Source organism: Armigeres subalbatus, chromosome 1 (assembly GCF_024139115.2).
Source record: "Armigeres subalbatus isolate Guangzhou_Male chromosome 1, GZ_Asu_2, whole genome shotgun sequence".
Classification (NCBI taxonomy): domain Eukaryota; kingdom Metazoa; phylum Arthropoda; class Insecta; order Diptera; family Culicidae; genus Armigeres; species Armigeres subalbatus.
In genome coordinates, this window is record NC_085139.1 from 67,622,271 (window position 1) to 67,641,137 (window position 18,867).

Genomic DNA, 18,867 nt, shown 5'->3' on the forward strand with positions numbered 1-18,867 from the left:
CCTTTCAAGCTCAACGAAATATGTGTCGGTGCCGCGTCCTGTCCGGAAAGCGTGCTGGCGCTTGTCGAGTCGTCCACTCGACTCGAGTTCGGTGATCAGTCGTCGGTTAATGATTCGCTCAAGAAGTTTCACCATGCAGCTGGTGAGCGAGATAGGCCGAGAAGCATTCGGACCGGTATCGTTGCAGTTCGGCTTCGGAATGGGAACGACGATGGTATTCCGCCAGCTGGCGGGAAACTCACCACAGCGCCAGACGTCATCCAGCAGATCGAGGAGTGTCGTTTTCACGGAATTAGGTAGTCGTTGCTGCAGAGGGTACCCAATCGAATCTGGACCTGTTGAGGTACCTCGCCCTTTGTCGAGGGCCCCCTGAAGTTCGCCCAGGGTGATATCGATGTTATACACATCATCATTGTTGTACGAAACATCTATAGACATTCGTTCAGCTTCCGCTTTCTTCATCTGGAACGATGGAGGGTAGCTGGAAGTCGCCGATCTTTCGCAATAGACTTTTGCCAGTTCTTCTGGCACTTCTACGGGGTCGTCCGTAAACCCGTCCGCTCGCTTGAGCACTACCGGACGCTGTTGTCGGTTGCCACGCAGGGTATTCACCGTCCGCCATAGTTCGGTCGCCGTGTAGCTTGGTGATATTTTCGCCACAAAATTTTCCCACGACTGCTTCTTCGCCTTACTAATCGCTTTTCGTGCCGCTGCTCGTGCCTCCTGGAATTTCGCTAACGCCTCGGGTTGGTTCGGATAACCATGCTGTAGAGGTCGGAGAGATCGAAGCCATCTTCGCCGCTGTCGGATCGCCGCTATTGCTTCGGGGCACCACAACGGTACCGCTTTCGGTCCAATTCGTCCGCTGGTACGTGGATAGCCTTCGTCGCTGGTGCTATAATACTCTCTACGACCGATAAATCGGCCAAGCGCGTTCGATTGGGGAGACCCCCACGTGAGATGGTGCGCGTTGAAGTCTCCCAGAAACAGCACCGGACCTTCCAGCTGTTCAAATAACTGACCCAATGCGGCCTGAATATGCGTTGAATTCGGCGGGATGTAGACAGACACTACCGTTACTTGAATCGGCGCGTGGATGCGTGCAGCGATGATGTGCAGGGTGGTGTCGATCTGCACACGCTCGAACGGTATGCCTTCTCGGATGGCAAGGCCAACCCCGTGTTGCCAGTAGTGAACACTGTTCGATTCCAGAAGCAAGGTATAGTGCCTGCCGACGAAATCTGGTGGGACGATCGTTTGGTTAACTTTCGTTTCCTGCAGTGCCACGACGCATGGCTCGAGATCGGCGATGAGGAGCTTCAATTCGCTGATGTTGGCCCTGAGGCCACGCAGGTTCCATTGTAGGGCGAAAACGCCGCCGGAGCAGCTGTCTGTGACGGAACAAGTGACGGAAGACGACGTGGATGTTCTTTTTGTCGGCGGGTCGGCTGTGGGAGAAAAGGATGGTGCGATAACCTCGGCAGAAACCTGAGCGATGCTGGAACTTGCCTGTGGGACGATTTGCCCCACAGTGCCAGCAGCTGTCGAAACCATTACACTAGTTCTACCAATACCGACAACTGCCAGCGAGTGCAGGAACTGGAACGGTTTGGTAGGACAGTAAAACGTTCAAGATAGTCAGACGCGGCGCCCAGTGTTCGCCGGCCGCCGCGGTTGATGAATACATCCCATATCATACGACCATCATCATCATGGCCCTGTGTGTCGTTGTTGTTGTATTCCATCATCCCAGATGTAGATCCTATGTAGGCCTCAAATAATGTGTGACTACCCCCTAAATTTAAGCATATTAATAAGGGGAGGAAAAGAAACTAACCAGGATTCCCTGAGTAGCTGCGAGCGAAACGGGAAGAGCTCAGCACGCAGGGGTGACGCACTGTTGCGCGTCCACCCGGTTCCGTGTACTGGAGCGTTCGTTATCTGCCGTAACCGGTCGCTGGTTCAAGTTCAACTAGAATGTGGCTTTTACTCCCAGAGAGGGTGATAGGCCCGTAGAGCGGCGCACCGACGGTAGAAGGACGCTCCATGGAGTCGTGTTGCTTGATAGTGCAGCACAAAGTGGGAGGTAAACTCCTTCTAAAGCTAAATATCACCACGAGACCGATAGCGAACAAGTACCGTGAGGGAAAGTTGAAAAGCACTCTGAATAGAGAGCCAAAAGTACGTGAAACTGCCTAGGGCTCAAGCCCGTTGAACTCGATTATCCGAGCGGAGACATTCACCTGCGGGGCTGGCCTTCCCATCCAAAGAAACGAGGGCCGGCGCCGCAGGGCACTTGTCTCTCCCGCGCACGAGGACACTGCGATCCATTACGAAACAGCTTTCGCTGTTCCAGTGCCAGCCGTTGCCGAAACTACTACACGATTGCTTCCAGATCTGCCGGCAACAGCCGGCACTGGGGAAAGGCTTTGTGTAGTTATGTCTACTGCTTCGTTGTTGGGTATGCCGCTTTCATCGGACGTAGGTGCTGGATGCTCCATACTCGCTGGTGTATGGGGGCGGTCAGGGCATATGAGGGCTACCCCTCCTCCCTGACGTCTATCCCGGAATGTCGATGTCGTGCTGCTGTTTGTGGTTTCAGTTCTTGTGTTCGCTATGGTCGTTAGTGTAGGGCGGCGGCTAGGGCAAAGAAGGGCTACCCCTTCTCCGTGCCGTCTATCCCAAGTTTCCGGTATAGTGGTGCAATCAGTGTTTCCATCGGCTACGGAGGTGAATTCGCCATCAAAGGGTTGGGGTAAGACGTCCCGGATGACTCCTTCAACCTGCCGTACTTGCGTCGGAAAAGGTACTACACTTTCCCTACTTCCGAACCGAGTAGTCTCGTTGTCCGTGTTCGTGCCTTGGTCATCATTGGAGTTCATGCGATGTTGGGGGGTGGAGCTATCGAATACCTTGGCTAGGACAGGTCTCCGGTATCTCCGACTCCTCACTGGAGAAATCCATTTCCGTGAGGTCGTGGGTGATGGCGGTCTTTTTCGGCGGTGGACTCAGATCTGGGGAAATTATCGTTTTGTTGTTATTATACTCCGCAGGACGCCCGCGCTTGGATTCTTGAGCGGCTGGAGAATTGTTTCTCGATCTGGTGAGAGGGCTTGTTGTCGTGGGGATTGGTCATTGCTGGTCACGTGGTTTTTCCTGGCTGACGGTTGTTTCGCTAGTGTGGCTCTGTTTGGCTTGACTGGCTTGCTGCTTCGTTTGTTTGATGAATGCCATCATTTGGGAGCTTGCTTCCTTCCAGCAGTCTGACGATCTCCTTGTCCTTTCTTTCATGGCCGTTTCTAGCTCCTTCAGCTTTTGTTCGATGGGTGTTCTGTTGTGTTGCTGCCTGTGCGTAGCTTCCACTAGCTTGCTGGTTGACGCGTTTTCGGGCTTCCGGAAAAGTGATGTTGTCTCGCACTTTTATTTTTATCACCTCGATTTCCCTTTTATACGCGGGACATTGGCGGTTGGTCGTTCGGTGGTCACATCTTTGCAACTCAGGCAAGATGGTGCCTTGTTACATTCTTCTCCGTGAAACTCGTCGGAGCAGTTGAAGCAGCGTCGTCCGTAGTAGAGCATCGGGTTTGGAAAGTACGGGTGGGTGGCAACACCTAGAAGGCCGACTTTGATGTGCTCCGGGTACGTAGTTTTGGCAAAGGTAAGTATCAGGGCGGGAGTATTAACCTTCTGGCTGTTCTGGTTTTTGGTGATCCGCTGAACACGGACGACTTTGTCATTATTATCAGCTCCACCAGGATGTCCTTTTCCTCCATATCGATAAATTCGTAGCACGAGATGACACAACAGCTAACGTTCAAGTTTGGGTGCGATATCACTTCTACCTCGTTTCCGTCGATGAGCTTTGTTAGTTTAAGTAACTTTTGCCTCTACGGACTTTAAAATAATAAACGGGTTCTTTGGGAGTGGGGTTTCGCCTTTACCGATCAGCTGCAGGTACGTTAATTCACCGAACTTGTTCGTCGGGTCCATAAATATCGGAAGTCTACGTTTTGCTGAACCTCCCGGGTCGCCGCTACTAGCGGCCGCCATGTTGCTTACGTCGGTATTCCCAAGATTGGCAACGGTCACCCGTTACCTACCCCAAATGAACGGAAGAAAGATAAAAAGGGACGATCTTATCTTCTTCGTTCCTTCGACGTTATTTCGTAAGCGTACGCAAAATTTTGTAAACCACTGTGTTCACACTTTCGGAAGACACTGTATAACTCCCCGGATTCCGATTGGGCACTTCTCAAATTTTTCCAAAACCATCCGCCAATTTTTTTTTCTACTTCGATATTATTTCCTGCTCGGGTCACCCGACCGACAGCAGCAGAAAACGGAGCAACCAAACACACGAGCCGGGCGTAAACAATACGATGGCGGCTTATTGTAACCACGCGGTGGGATCACTTTTCACCACTTTTTCACTAATATAACGCACCGATATCAACCGAAATTGATTGCTAATTAGCAATTAGTTCCGGACACTATCCGGCGGGACAATTTTTGCGTATTTATGGTCGCAAAACCCACTGATACGAGGGTGTTTATTCGAGCGCGCACTCGACTGCAACAACGTACAATGGAATCCCGAGCAAAACTGGGGTAATTTAGTAAAAAATATCCATCCGTTTGGCCTAATGACATTTACGACGATAAGGCCTTTTTGTCAAACGACCGTTGAACGAAATTTCGTAATCTCTCTACTTTGTAAGTCGATATTAGTTAAAGGCCAGTCAAAAGTCATTTAACCCATTCCTATTCAGCAGAATTGAATGAAACTGTTACTAGGTTGAAAATGATTTGACCAAAAATGTAGTTTTAATGAAAGCGACATACAACCGAAATGGACATTCAGCCGAACTGGTAATTTGACCGAAAAAAATCCATTAACCGCATATATCATTTGACCGAAAATGCCGTTTGGTATAAATGGTCATTTGGCCCGGAAATGGCCTTTCCGCAAAACAACCCTTTCGGCTCAACGGCTTTTTCTGTCAAGTCTAAACCAACATTTGAAAAGGGCGTAACAGCCAAAATTTATTCCTTCTGATTCTTCGCCCACATATAGAGCTGTAAATGTAGATGAGGAATCAGAAGGAATAAATTAAATAAATTATAGATCAGCGGCGTGGAAAATTTTAATCGGCGGCGCGCCGATGCAAAAATGTCGGCGGCGGTGGCGTGCCAAAAACTGTCGGCGGCGGCGGCGGCGTGGCGCGCACCTCTAGATGACAGTCGACTTCCCGAACCACTCAAGGCCACCTCCCCTTAAGAACCCATACTCTTCGAAGAACCTAACCACTTCTAAAATCAAAAACAAAAACCGAAAAAGCAGTGTACGTGAGAACCGGCTTGAAGAATTGGCCTAATGTTCGGGTAAAATCGGGCGAATGATAGGACGTGCTTGATAAACGTCATTTTCCTGATCCTCTGCTTCAAACTTCAAAAAAACAGTTAGAGGCGTCAAAAATATGGGCTACCCGGGATAGGTGACCCTGAATAAATCATAGCATCGACTGAGCGTCGGGGGCAGGGGGCAGCAGGGACTATGTCCAAGGGCTTGACGATCCCTCCCCAGGCCATCTGCGAGTTGTGGCGCCTGCCTAGGATGTGGTGGGGTTTGACAGTGGGCCCTGTTAAACCTCTATAAAAAGCTGCATGTATCCGCAAGTAGGCTCCGCCAAAGCGACCGTGTGCCGCTCAAAGCGCACAAGCCCAAGTCCTGGTGTTAGGTGGGACGCTAAACAGCCCTGACACGACGGCCCTCCGACGAGACAGGAGGTTTGCGCAGGCCCAATAAGCCGCCTTTAAAAACAACTATTACGAACGACATAGAAGATAATACGACTCGATACAATCGGCAACGACCTGGGCGACGAATAAAGGATCACGATTGGAAGCTTGGAACATGGAACTGCAAGTCGCTAGGCTTCGCAGGTTGCGACAGGATAATCTACGATGAATTACATCCCCGCAACTTCGATGTCGTAGCGCTGCAGGAAATCTGCTGGACAGGACAGAAAGTGTGGAAAAGCGGGCATCGAGCGGCTACCTTCTACCAAAGCTGTGGCACCACCAACGAGCTGGGAACCGGCTTCATAGTGCTGGGAAAGATGCGCCAACGCGTGATTGGGTGGCAGCCAATCAACGCAAGGATGTGCAAGCTGAGGATAAAAGGCCGTTTCTTCAACTATAGCATCATCAACGTGCACTGCCCACACGAAGGGAGATCCGACGACGAGAAAGAAGCGTTCTATGCGCAGCTGGAGCAGACATACGATGGATGCCCACTGCGGGACGTCAAAATCGTCATCGGTGACATGAACGCTCAGGTAGGAAGGGAGAAATTGTATAGACTGGTCATCGGACCGGACAGTCTGCATACCGTATCGAACGACAACGGCCAACGATGCATAAACTTTGCAGCCTCCCGCGGAATGGTAGTCCGAAGCACTTTCTTCCCCCGCAAGAATATCCACAAGGCCACATGGAAATCACCTAATCAAGTAACGGAAAACCAAATCGACCACGTTCTTATCGACGGTAAATTCTTCTCCGACATCACGAACGTACGCACTTACCGCAGTGCGAATATTGAATCCGACCACTACCTCGTCGCAATATGTCTGCGCTCAAAACTCTCGACGGTGATCAACACGCGTCGGAGTCGTCCGCCGCGGCTTAACATTGGGCGGCTACAAGACGGTAGACTAGCCCAAGACTATGCGCAGCAGCTGGAAGTGGCACTCCCAACGGAAGAGCAGCTAAGCGCAGCATCTCTTGAAGATGGCTGGAGAGATATTCGATCCGCCATTGGAAGCACCGCAACCGCTGCACTAGGCACGGTGGCTCCGGATCAGAGAAACGACTGGTATGACGGCGAATGTGAGCAGTTAGTTGAGGAGAAGAATGCAGCATGGGCGAGATTGTTGCAACACCGCACGATGGCGAACGAGGCACGATACAAACGGGCGCGGAACAGACAAAACTCGATTTTCCGGAGGAAAAAGCGCCAGCAGGAAGATCGAGACCGTGAAGAAACGGAGCAACTGTACCGCGCTAATAATACACGAAAGTTCTATGAGAAGTTAAACCGTTCACGTAAGGGCCACGTGCCACAGTCTGATATGTGTAAGGACATAAACGGGAACCTTCTTACGAACGAGCGTGAGGTGATCCAAAGGTGGCGGCAGCACTACGAAGAGCACCTGAATGGCGATATGGCAGACAACGGTGGCGGTATGGTAATGAACCTAGGAGCACGCGCGCAGGACATGCGACTTCCGGCTCCGAATCTCCGGGAAATCCAGGAGGAGATCGGCCGGCTGAAAAACAACAAAGCCCCTGGAGTTGACCAACTAACAGGAGAGCTGTTTAAACACGGTGGTGAAGCACTGGCTAGAGCGCTGCACTGGGTGATTACCAAGGTTTGGGAGGATGAGGTTCTGCCGCAGGAGTGGATGGAAGGTGTCGTGTGTCCCATCTACAAAAAGGGCGATAAGTTGGATTGTAGCAACTACCGCGCAATCACATTGCTGAACGCCGCCTACAAGGTACTCTCCCAAATTTTATGCCGTCGACTAACACCAATTGCAAGTGAGTTCGTGGGGCAGTACCAGGCGGGATTTACGGGTGAACGCTCTACCACAGACCAGGTGTTCGCCATACGTCAGATATTGCCGAAATGCCGCGAATACAACGTGCCCACACATCATCTATTTATCGACTTCAAAGCCGCATATGATACAATCGATCGGGACCAGCTATGGCAGCTAATGCACGAAAACGGATTTCCGGATAAACTTAAACGGTTGATCAAGGCGACGATGGATCGGGTGATGTGCGTAGTTCGAGTTTCAGGGGCATTCTCGAGTCCCTTCGAAACCCGTAGAGGGTTACGGCAAGGTGATGGTCTTTCGTGTCTGCTATTCAACATCGCTTTGGAGGGAGTAATACGAAGGGCAGGGATTGACACGAGTGGTACGATTTTCACGAAGTCCGTCCAGTTAATTGGTTTCGCCGACGACATTGATATCATGGCACGTAACTTTGAGAAGATGGAGGAAGCCTACATCAGACTGAAAAGCGAAGGTAAACGGATTGGACTAGTCATCAACACGTCGAAGACGAAGTACATGATAGGAAGAGGCTCAAGAGAGGTCAATGTGAGCCACCCACCACGAGTTTCTAACGGTGGTGACGAAATCGAGGTGGTTGAAGAATTCGTGTACTTGGGCTCACTGGTGACCGCCGATAACGATACCAGCAGAGAAATTCGGAGGCGCATAGTGGCTGGAAATCGTACGTACTTTGGACTCCGCAAGACGCTCCGATCGAATAGAGTTCGCCGCCGTACCAAACTGACTATCTACAAAACGCTTATTAGACCGGTAGTTCTCTACGGACACGAGACCTGGACGACGCTCGTGGAGGACCAACGCGCACTGGGAGTTTTCGAAAGGAAAGTGTTGCGTACCATCTATGGTGGGGTGCAGATGGCGGACGGTACGTGGAGGAGGCGAATGAACCACGAGTTGCATCAGCTGTTGGGAGAACCATCCATCGTTCACACCGCGAAAATCGGAAGACTGCGGTGGGCCGGGCACGTAGCCAGAATGTCGGACAGTAATCCGGTGAAAATGGTTCTCGACAACGATCCGACGGGAACAAGAAGGCGAGGTGCACAGCGGGCAAGGTGGATCGATCAGGTGGAGGACGACTTGCGGACCCTCCGCAGACTGCGTGGTTGGCGAAGTGCAGCCATGGACCGAGCTGAATGGAGAAGTCTTTTATGTGCAGCACAGGCCACTCCAGCCTTAGTCTGATGATAAATAAATAAATAAATCGACTGAGCGTAAAAAAACTGTATGATGAGAAAGGTCAATTAGTAAATTTTCTGTAAAGTTTATAAGGTGTTATATTTAATATTGTTTTAATTTGCAAAAAATCATAACTCTAAGGGAAAAGTGATGCAAACCCAAATAATTCTACGGGAAATTATGAATAATTTAGCAGTTTTAAAGTTTTCATACAATGTTCGTAATAAATTCTTGCAATTCTTGTTCGTATTAAATTATTCATGTTTGTGATAGAAAAAATTTAAGTGAAATAAAAAAATAGGCTAAGGGAGCCTCAGTACTTATCTGCACGTCTGCAATCCATGTCCTGCAGCGCTATTCCTTTCAAGTTATTGGATGGAAAGTTTAAAAGTGATCATCTGCCACCGGACTTTTCCGATAATATTAAGAAGGCATTCAAGTCTGGACTTGAGTTTCACCGATTCCTGTACTGCAATCGCAAATCGCCATAATTTCCTACGGATTTCTCATATTGGTTCACACTGCACAACTCTTGGTCTTGATTTAAAACTTTATTGTTTCACGAATAGGTGAAATTTCTTCTCTTGACTTCAAGAAACTTGAACAAATGTATGCGGAATAACTTTCACAAGGAGAAAATCTGACACAAGAAACGAATAACATCTGCACCGCGTCATGGCATGCTTATTTATCTTCCTAGATTCCCAATTGGTTTTATCGGTTTATCATTTCCCGATTGTAAAAAACTGCAAATCAAACTGGCAATTCTTTTGAATAATTCTAGGTGATAAACTTGTTTCTCAACAAAAAAAAAGTAAGGGAAAAGTAAAAAAAAAAATATAATGCTTTGATATCCTTCATGAGTTGTTCGTGGAGAAAGCTATCAATTTTTTCACCTTTGCAATCAATTTTCTTTGTATCTTGGTGTGGTACCAACATACTTGGCGGTAATAATTTCCATTCGCAACGATTCATTTTTAACTGTGGCGGGCGGGGGCGTCGTGCACCGGAGCGCAGGTTTTATTGTCATGTGATCATGCAGCTTTGAAGTTGTCTTTTGCGGTCTTCAAAATCAGTTAATTTATCATTTTCTCTAATGGATCAAATCTCTAAGGGGTCGTACACTTATTACGTGAGCAATTTTTCTGGGTTTTTCGAAACCCCCTCCCTCCGTGTTTGTTTGTGAATTTTTAACTTTTACTCACATGTTTTTTTCTGAAAAAGTAAATCAAAGTCGCGTCTCATTTTCAACTAGTGCAACCAGAAAAGATTCCTTGTATTTCCATTCAAAAATACACTATTATAGTTATTTCACTAAGTCCAAAAATGAATGTTCCGTCAAGCAAAGGTGAGCCACTCGAAAGTAAGAAGCATGTGTCAAGTATTCTTCGCAGTTTAAAATCTTTTCGGACTAAGAAACCAAAAACCAAATGTTCGTAACAACCCACGTGCAGCAATCAAAATTGGATCAAGTCCTACGCTGTGCTACATTTTCCTCAAGTTATTCATCTGTCCCCATTGCGTGCCTTCGGTTCGCACACAAGCTCACATTTATGCTGGAGCAACACTGCTTCCGTATTTTGCGTCCGTTTCTTATCGGTCCATCATGCCACCACCAGTGTCAGTGCAGTGCAGTGGAGCTCTGCTGGAGCAGTGAAAAATCGCAGCCATAATAGCCAGCACATCGGAGAGGTCCCTTCGTAGAAGCGTGGGCTTGGGCGGTAGCATGCGTGCTCCCTTTCGCGTGTCTGTATGCGTTCTTTTTATCAGAGCAACAGAGTGGCGAAGTTTTGGTGCGACTTTCGTTAGGAGCCAAGAGCAGCCTGAACCTGAAACCGTATCACACCATACACAACGTCAGCTTCCTTTCGCCATGTGCTGCTGCAAGTCGTGTGCCGCCGAGGCGAGCGATCCTGACGAAGGGGCTGGGCGGGCTTCGTAGGTGGTTTGTGATGGGGCATGGAGGGTGGGCATCGTGCGAGAAGAGAACTGAGAGCGATGATGATGGCGGCAGGATTATACCATCGCGATGTATTTTCGCTCCAAGAATGATTGGGTTTGTGCCGGGTGGTGTGCGTGTGTGCGAGCATCATGTTTTCTCGAGAACTAAACGCCATACGCGTCGCGCGGAGAAGAGTTCAAGCACGCTTTTTTATTATCATCAGCATTGTTTGTGGGTAGCATCGTCGTTGTTGGCGGCTTCGGGTGGGGTACATTGGGGCTAGCGGTAATGAGGCATTAAGTGCACGAGCTAAAAGGTAGTTTTTTTTTCTTATGTTGGTGATGAACGAGGAAGAAGTCTGAGAGTGAGCAAATTGAGCGCAGTTTTGGTTAGAAGATGTGAGAAAACAGACAAACTAAGATAGGCCGTGGAGTGCGAGTGAGACGGCACTATCCCAGGGTGGGGGAATTGTGTAAAACCGTGCAAAAATCTAGAGGAAGCTTCAGTTACATTCATAGATTTACTTAGGATCGGTTCGGTTCCTGAAGTCCTCTTCCCCGGTTTGCATTGTGTACAATCGCCGCTCAATAGTCGCTCAGTGGTGGTACAGAAATTCTTATCAGAACTGTGTTGGAGTGCTTTTACGCGGCGAGGGACAACACTCGAGAACTCGATCCGGAACATCCGGGGTCAAATAAGGGACGAAGGATAAATTCCCGAAACTGTATACAAAAGTAAAAGTTCTCCGGGGGAGCTTCGGGCGAGTGTGTTGCGTGTGTTCTACGGACTCTACTTTCTTGCGGTGGCTGGTTCCACCACTCCAGAAAGAAAGAACAAGTAGCTTATCGGAAGGATAAATTAAAGTCAAACTTTTTCGGTTTGTGTACGGTGTGTGTGACAAAGGCATAACGAAAACAGTGCTAAAAGACGGCCAGCCAATATCCAATCAACAGGATTTCCCCATTAAAAGTAGAGGAAATTGTTTGTGTGACTTGTGATGGTAGTGAGTGAGTGAAGAAAAGGAGATTTTTTTTCGCCTGGGAGTAAAGACTGTGCGTGTGAGTTCAAGGATACTAATTACATAATTTTTCTGGATATCGGAGGATTTCGTTCGGAAGCAGTTTTTCAAGCAGGACTTTATTAGTGCAGATCCCTTTTCAAAGGTAAGAAGAAACTTAGTAGGCATAAGAACCATGGGCAGAAGGCGAACGCAGTTGAAAGAAGTCGATTGCTTTGATGTTGAAAACAGTGCATTTGGGTGACCTGACCATAGCAAGACGGTTAGAGATGTAGGAAGGAGGTTAAGGTTAAAGAAAAAGACGCTGGCTGTATCAAACAGAGCATGAAATAGATACGATTTACGATTGATATTGCATGAGCACGCTTTATGAAACGTTGCATTTCAGAAGGGCCGTTTTAAAGTGTGGGAGTTTGAATTCCCGCACTTTTAGTTCATGTTGTTTCCAAATCTTTCTATGTATAAAAATGAGTTTTTGAGGCAATATAACCAATGTACCGATTTGCAATATTTTCTAACGAATTGATTCGTCTTGAGATCAGCTGTGTTTATATATATGAAAAGGATAGAATATTTCGCTGGTAGAGTTGAACAAATGTTAAAATACTATGAATTCTGAAGAAAGCCTTGAATAAGAAAACCATCAAGCTCGAACTGAATTCGATCTAGAGTGCGACGCTGCAATCAACTGAACGATTGACAGGTCGACAAAAAAACAACCCGAGCAAGATCGGGCAGGGTCGTCTAGACTATAAAGCAAAGTTGGCGTAACAATCAAGAATGGACAACACCATTTTTGCTAATTTATAATCGTTTTCTTTTTCTATTTACGCTGAAACTAGAAAAATTTGAAAATGTTTTTAGAACATTTTGTATAGGAATTTTAAATCTTGATCATCTGTATATAAACAGTTGGCATTGTTATTTGATAATGAAAAGATTGATTTATGCTAATTTTGGTATGCCTACCTAATTGATAGGAAAAATGTCATGATAACTCATCTGTTTTCTTTTGTATGGTAAAAATTACATATATCAGAAAATTGATTAATTTTTGGCGATACAAAGTTCCCCAGGTCAGCTAGTATGATACATGCTTTTATAAATCATGCTCAATTTTTTAGCCCTCCTAAGCTGTTGACGAATGTAAAAATGTTCTTGTATATGAATAGCAATCTCCGCATGCTGATGTATATTTTTTTCAATAACAAATAAATGACTTGATAGGCAAAAACCACTAGATATAATGAAGAGGATAAGTGCCTGAGAAAATAATACCGTGCGTAAGAACTTGTTTTGCACCTTTGAAAGTCCTGGATATTATACTTTTGCGCAATTCTTCCAGTCCGGTAGGTTGTACGATTTGATTATAAGAAATATGATTTATCACATGCATTAAAAATTACACTTCGTCATTCTACACTGAGAAAATTCTTCATATTGAATATATTTGCCGCACACATAAATTTTTGCAATTTGGGGGCCCAAATACATGCAATTTGTATCCACACATAAATTCAATAACTACATATTAGAGATCACACATAGATTTTATTTGATTATAGATTCTATTTTTACTTCGCGTGGAGAGTGGTTATGTGTGCACTAATAAACATCATGAGTTAAATTAATGGATTTTTGCCAATAAAAATGTGTGGAATTTTTGCAGTGTATCTATGGTAACGTTATCTTCTATTTTCATAACTGTGCCTTGAGCTTGACTTTAAAGACTAAAGCAGATCGATGCTAATATACAGGTGTGTAATTCGAGATTTAAGTATTTCAAAATCCTTATCAATGCCTGTTGCTCAAATAGTTTTTCATATTTCAATAAGATTAGAATAAGATAAGATAAGAAAATATTGCTTTCACCCGTTCGGGTGAATTTGTGGTCTTTTTTATTTGATCAAGCTTATTAGTGTCTGCACGAAGATGATAATATATTAACTATAGCAACGTGCTTTCTTTCACTCCAAACACATTTCTTGGGTGTTTTTGATAGCATCTATATTTCACGGAAGGCGCTACCTGAATATTGCCAAAATATTTAAATGGGTTTACAGTTGCGCGAATTCAGCTTATAGGATGCATACCACTTTTGCACCAATTTAAACTAGTGGCGACAGAGCGAATCTGCCCGATTTCATTGTCCAGGATGTGAAGAAAGGCATCCTTTGCCAGAGAATGTTTTTTTTTATCGAAAACTTATCTGCAAACATGAACTCACATTCACTGGCGACTTCGCAGCATTGCATGCTATTTAGCCATAAAATCCTGCATTAAATGCCGGTAAGGAAGCCTTATGGGTTTGTGGGATTTTCAATCGTCCTTGGTAAGGATAAACCATACAGATTGAATATTGACACTGCATCTTTTGGACATATTTCGAAATGAAAAACCACACCAAACCAGAGAGTGCATGCTTTTATTGCAATCTTGCATTAATACCATTAATACAATGCAGCTTTCCACGCTCGCCATAATGGCGGATGCTATAAAGAATTTGACAGGAACTGCTTCCCGACACTGAACACTTACTAATACTTATTTATTTTAGGCATTTTTGGGTAAGGAAGAAAACGATGGCCGTGATTTGGCTTTCTGAATTTCTTGTGAAACGATTTCAAGGCGGAAATAAAACATGTAAAACAAGGTACTTCTGTGTATGGAAAATATACCTTCAGAGCTGCGAACATTTACTGGTCGTAAAGACCAAATCCAGACTTTCAGCAGTCTGGTACGACCTATTGCAATAAGCAATGGACAATGGATGTTATCCTCAAGACGGATAGCTACGACATGTTTGGTGCTTAACTAATTTAAATTTGATGCAAACTATAGCTTATTGAAAGTTTCCATTACATATAGAGCTTTAGAATCATACAGACCGTTTGTATGACTACTGGACCAAGAACCTCAGTTAATAAATATTTGACAAATATCCCGGATACTCCATGAAATGGCTTATCTTTCGAATAGAATTATTATGTAAGATAAGTCAAATGAGAGCATATTTCGAGTGCGGAGAGAATTGGACTTGTTCTTCGAGAAGAAGGCGTTAAATTGATCGAATTAAATGCGAACCTTCAACAATTCGCAGTCCAATTTAACCAAATTTGCAAAAAGAATACAACACAAACAAAAATTTTTTTGCTGTATCTCACTAAATCTCAGGACGATTTTTTAACAGTATACACGCATATACGTTATCTAGCCCGGCAAGACTGTCGAATATCTGGTTTAGAACTTTACGGCCACTCGCCGCTCTGAAAATAAATTGTCCGTAGACAGCCGTAATTTTCCATTTTTTTCTTTTCGCCGACAAGAAATTTAGAAAGCCAATCGTCTTCTCTTTTACCCAAAAATACCTGAAATAAAATGAGAGTTGGTTAGTAATGTAATATTTAAAAAGAAGCTGAAAATTGAGTGCTTTCGTTAATTCTTTTGTTATTGATTGACAAACATCACAATGGAAACCAAAAACAACAAAGGAAACCAGCGTTTGCTTGAATAGCAAATTCAGTTCAGTGTCGGGAAACAGTTCTTGTCAAAATGTTTATAGCATCCGCTATTATGACGAGCGTGGAAAGCTGAATAAATCCTTAGTTTTCTGTACAGTGAGCCGGGAATCGGGTCCATAGGCCCAAGTAGTGATTTACCCTGAGTGAAATATTTCGTAGAGTGATGATCAATAGGCCTCTTCATGTTATCAAAAAGTAGGTATCAAAAATTCAATCGGTCAGCTCAGAATAACAATTCTTATGCTAAGATAAGCATCCTGTCAAATTTTCAGCTAATTCGAATATATTTTCGAAGTGACTCAAGTGGATTTATTGTTTTTGGTCTATTTTCAACTTTGAAAAAAATCTAACAATACATATAGACGCCAAAAATCATCGCAATCACCTCTAGACGGAAGCTTATGATGTGCTCTACAAGTCTTGTGAACATTACGATTCGTTCCGATCACGTTTTGATCATGTTAAAGTGAATTTCAAGCATTTAAGTGCATAAAAACATTGTTTCCCCTAACAGTCGTTGTTCTCCAAAATTCTTGAATTTATTACAAATCATTGCCTATTTATTGTTTAATTATTCCTTTATTTCTCTGGACATTTGAGTAATATAATTGCTAATGTGCGATTTACTGTTGAATTCTTTAAAATCAGAAGCTAAACATTTGTCATAAATTTACAAGTTAGGATTTCTTCAAACAAGTTGTTCGAACAAAGACGCTTTGAATTCACAAGGTACTACGATGCCCTCAATGGTAAAAGCATACAAACGTATGGTGCAATGAACCGAACTTGGAAGACGTTTGTTGTAAGGATCAAATATCATCGAAAACCAATGCTTCTTTGTTCGAATGACGTGTGTGAAGAAATCCTGATGTGTAAATTTGTGACAAATGTTCAGATTATGATTTTTAAGAATTTAACAGTAAATCGTATATTAGCAATTATATTACTCAAATTTCCAGAGAAATAAAGGAATAATTAAATAATAAATAGGCAATGATTTGAAATAAATTCAAGAGTTTTGTAAAACAACGACTTTTGGGGTAACAGTGTTTTTATGCACTTGAATGCTTAAAAATCACTTTAACATGGCCGAATCGTGATCGGAACGAATCGCAATGTTTGCAAGACTCGTAGAGCACATCAAAACCTTCCTTCTAGAGGTTGTTGCGATGGTTTTTGGCGTTTATATCACTTGTTGGATTTTTTGACGTAGAACTACGTCTGTCTTTTCTATATTGGGGTACACTTTAAAATTGCAAAAAATCTAAAAACGTCACGAAAATATGATAGACTTTGATCGTTAATGTCTCAGCCATTTCTCGATGGATTTTCAATTTTCTTGGACCATCCGATCAAGGAAGAGTCAACGCTTCATTCCCGATCTACACTGAAGTCGTTTTTTACGCGGTTGTTTTTTACATGAATCGCTTTTTATGCGATTTTTTTTTCACTCGAATTTCGGGATTTCTGCGGTTTATTCAGACATACTTTGGAATTTACGCGGGGTTTAACTTTGTTTTAATTCACGTGGCCCATATCATCCGCATAAAAAATGACTCCAGTGTATTACAATATATACGTATGTTAATATTTAGTATTGAAACTTGCTAACAGTTTAAGAATTGGTTTCGGTGAATCAGTCAATCTCATAAGTGCATTGCAAGCTTCTTCTTCCATAGCACTACATTCCAACTGGAACTTGTCCTGCTTTTCAGCTTAGTAATCTATTAGTTATTGATTAAAAGCTTTCCTTGCCCGCCTTTGCATTAGTATGTATCTTGTGTGGTAAATACAATGGATACACTATGCCCAGGGTGTGAGAATGTTTCCCACCCGAAACATCCTAGATCGGATCGAGAATCGATCTCGCCATCTCCGGATTCTGCGCCTTTGATCTCAAGGCTAACTGGGAACCACAAGCCGGCATAGACGTCAAATTAATGCAACTTACAGGTCTTTTAACTCGATTCTGCTAACTTACACGCGCGTTTTCTCTGTAAAGCATGGGGGCGTTTGACGACAGCTGCTCGCTTACGTCTATTGATGCCAGTAGAGAGGCTCGGAATCTTTTTCGCTGCTGCAGTAAATGCGTTCTGGTAATCTTTCTTCGGCTCTTGGTGTCTGCTGGAGTAAATGCAAAGTCCGACTCCTCACGTGAAGGAATGATAATTAAATATTATCAATAAACTCTCAAACTGTCAAGCAGCGGCCAAGGCAGCGCAGCGGTACACTATCAGCCAGATTTTTGGAATTATCATTTGATAACTTCGCAGGTGTGAAAAGTAGGCGAGTTGTTATCGGCGATAACTTTTCAAGTCTTGCAACACAAAATTATTATTTTAATGTAAACCAAACTAATCTAATACCAATTTAATGTAAACAATGAAGCTCAATCGAATGTTTGGCATTGTGTTTTGGTGTTATGTAGGGAAAAAAGTTCGAAAGTAGCATTCACCAATAATGCTTCGAATCACTTTTTATGCTCTTACCCCAACTTGGTTCAATATCTAATATGACTGAAAACAATGAGCTTAGCATTAGGGTGGTTCAAAAAATCGATTTTGCTCCACAGTGCTCATCTGGTTCTTCATCTTGTTCTGAGTGTCCTCTGAAAATTTGAGCTCATTTGGATTAAAACTGATTTAGCACAATCCGTTTCAAGTTTGCATGCAAATTTATTTTTTTATTATTATTATCTTTATTTGTGAGGTTTTCGGCCCTGGGTCGGTTCACCTCGATTTTTTTTTCATTATACCGATAATGACGTTTCCCCATTAAGATGCAGTTTTCACAGGGTGAAAGCTCTTAAGTATTTCTTCCAGCTATATAGGTTTTCTTTTAACCTGCGCTTAATGGAGAAGCGTCATTATCGGTATAATGAAAAAATAAATTTCCCCATACTAATTTGCATGCAAACTTGAAACGACTTGTGCTAAATCAGTTTTAATCCAAATGAGCTCAAATTTTCAGAGGACACTCAGAATATGATGAAGAATCAGATGAGCGCTGTGGAGCAAAATCGATTTTATATTTATTTTTATTTTTATATTTATATTTTATATTTTTGCTGACTTCTTTAATTTTGGATGCGCTTTTCATGCGATTGAAATCCTGACAATGTATCAGAATTTCAATTTCATGTGGTCGTGAGGAAATATTAAGATGATTGTCATTATTTAAAACATTACATATATCATTTAATATCTGGCAATAACTTATCTCTTGCGAGTGAGTCAAATAATTCAAAAACAGGAGAAGGAGAAGGAGTTTCATGAAGCTGATCCGCACGGGTTCCTTGATGTAGCTCCAAAAGTCCAATTAGTCGTAATGGATGAGTTCGTCAGTGGATGCTGTTGAGGTGCGGAGTATGGGTATAACATTTCACTTCGTTGAAACATGATGCTACGATGAGTCTTCACTGGTGGTTGAGTAAATTTGACTTTTGCTGCGGCTAAAAGATCCTTGTCTAGTGGAGCAGAACGAACGTTGGTGTTTGTTTCTGGTTGTAATAGTTTTGTTGAAATTGTTTTTAGTGTTTGACAATTTCTGGGTATTGGATAA

General features: G+C 43.9%; 1 protein-coding gene across 1 annotated transcript in view; it reads left to right on the forward strand.

Annotated features, from left to right (window-relative positions):
• The first annotated feature begins 11,273 nt into the window (after positions 1-11,273).
• LOC134226606 (elongation of very long chain fatty acids protein AAEL008004) overlaps positions 11,274-18,867 on the forward strand; it is a 318,180-nt gene continuing 310,586 nt past the window's right edge. Inside the window, exon 1 of the mRNA XM_062707493.1 lies at positions 11,274-11,930. The gene's annotated coding sequence lies outside the window, so the exon portion shown is untranslated. The remainder of the gene's footprint in view (positions 11,931-18,867) is intronic.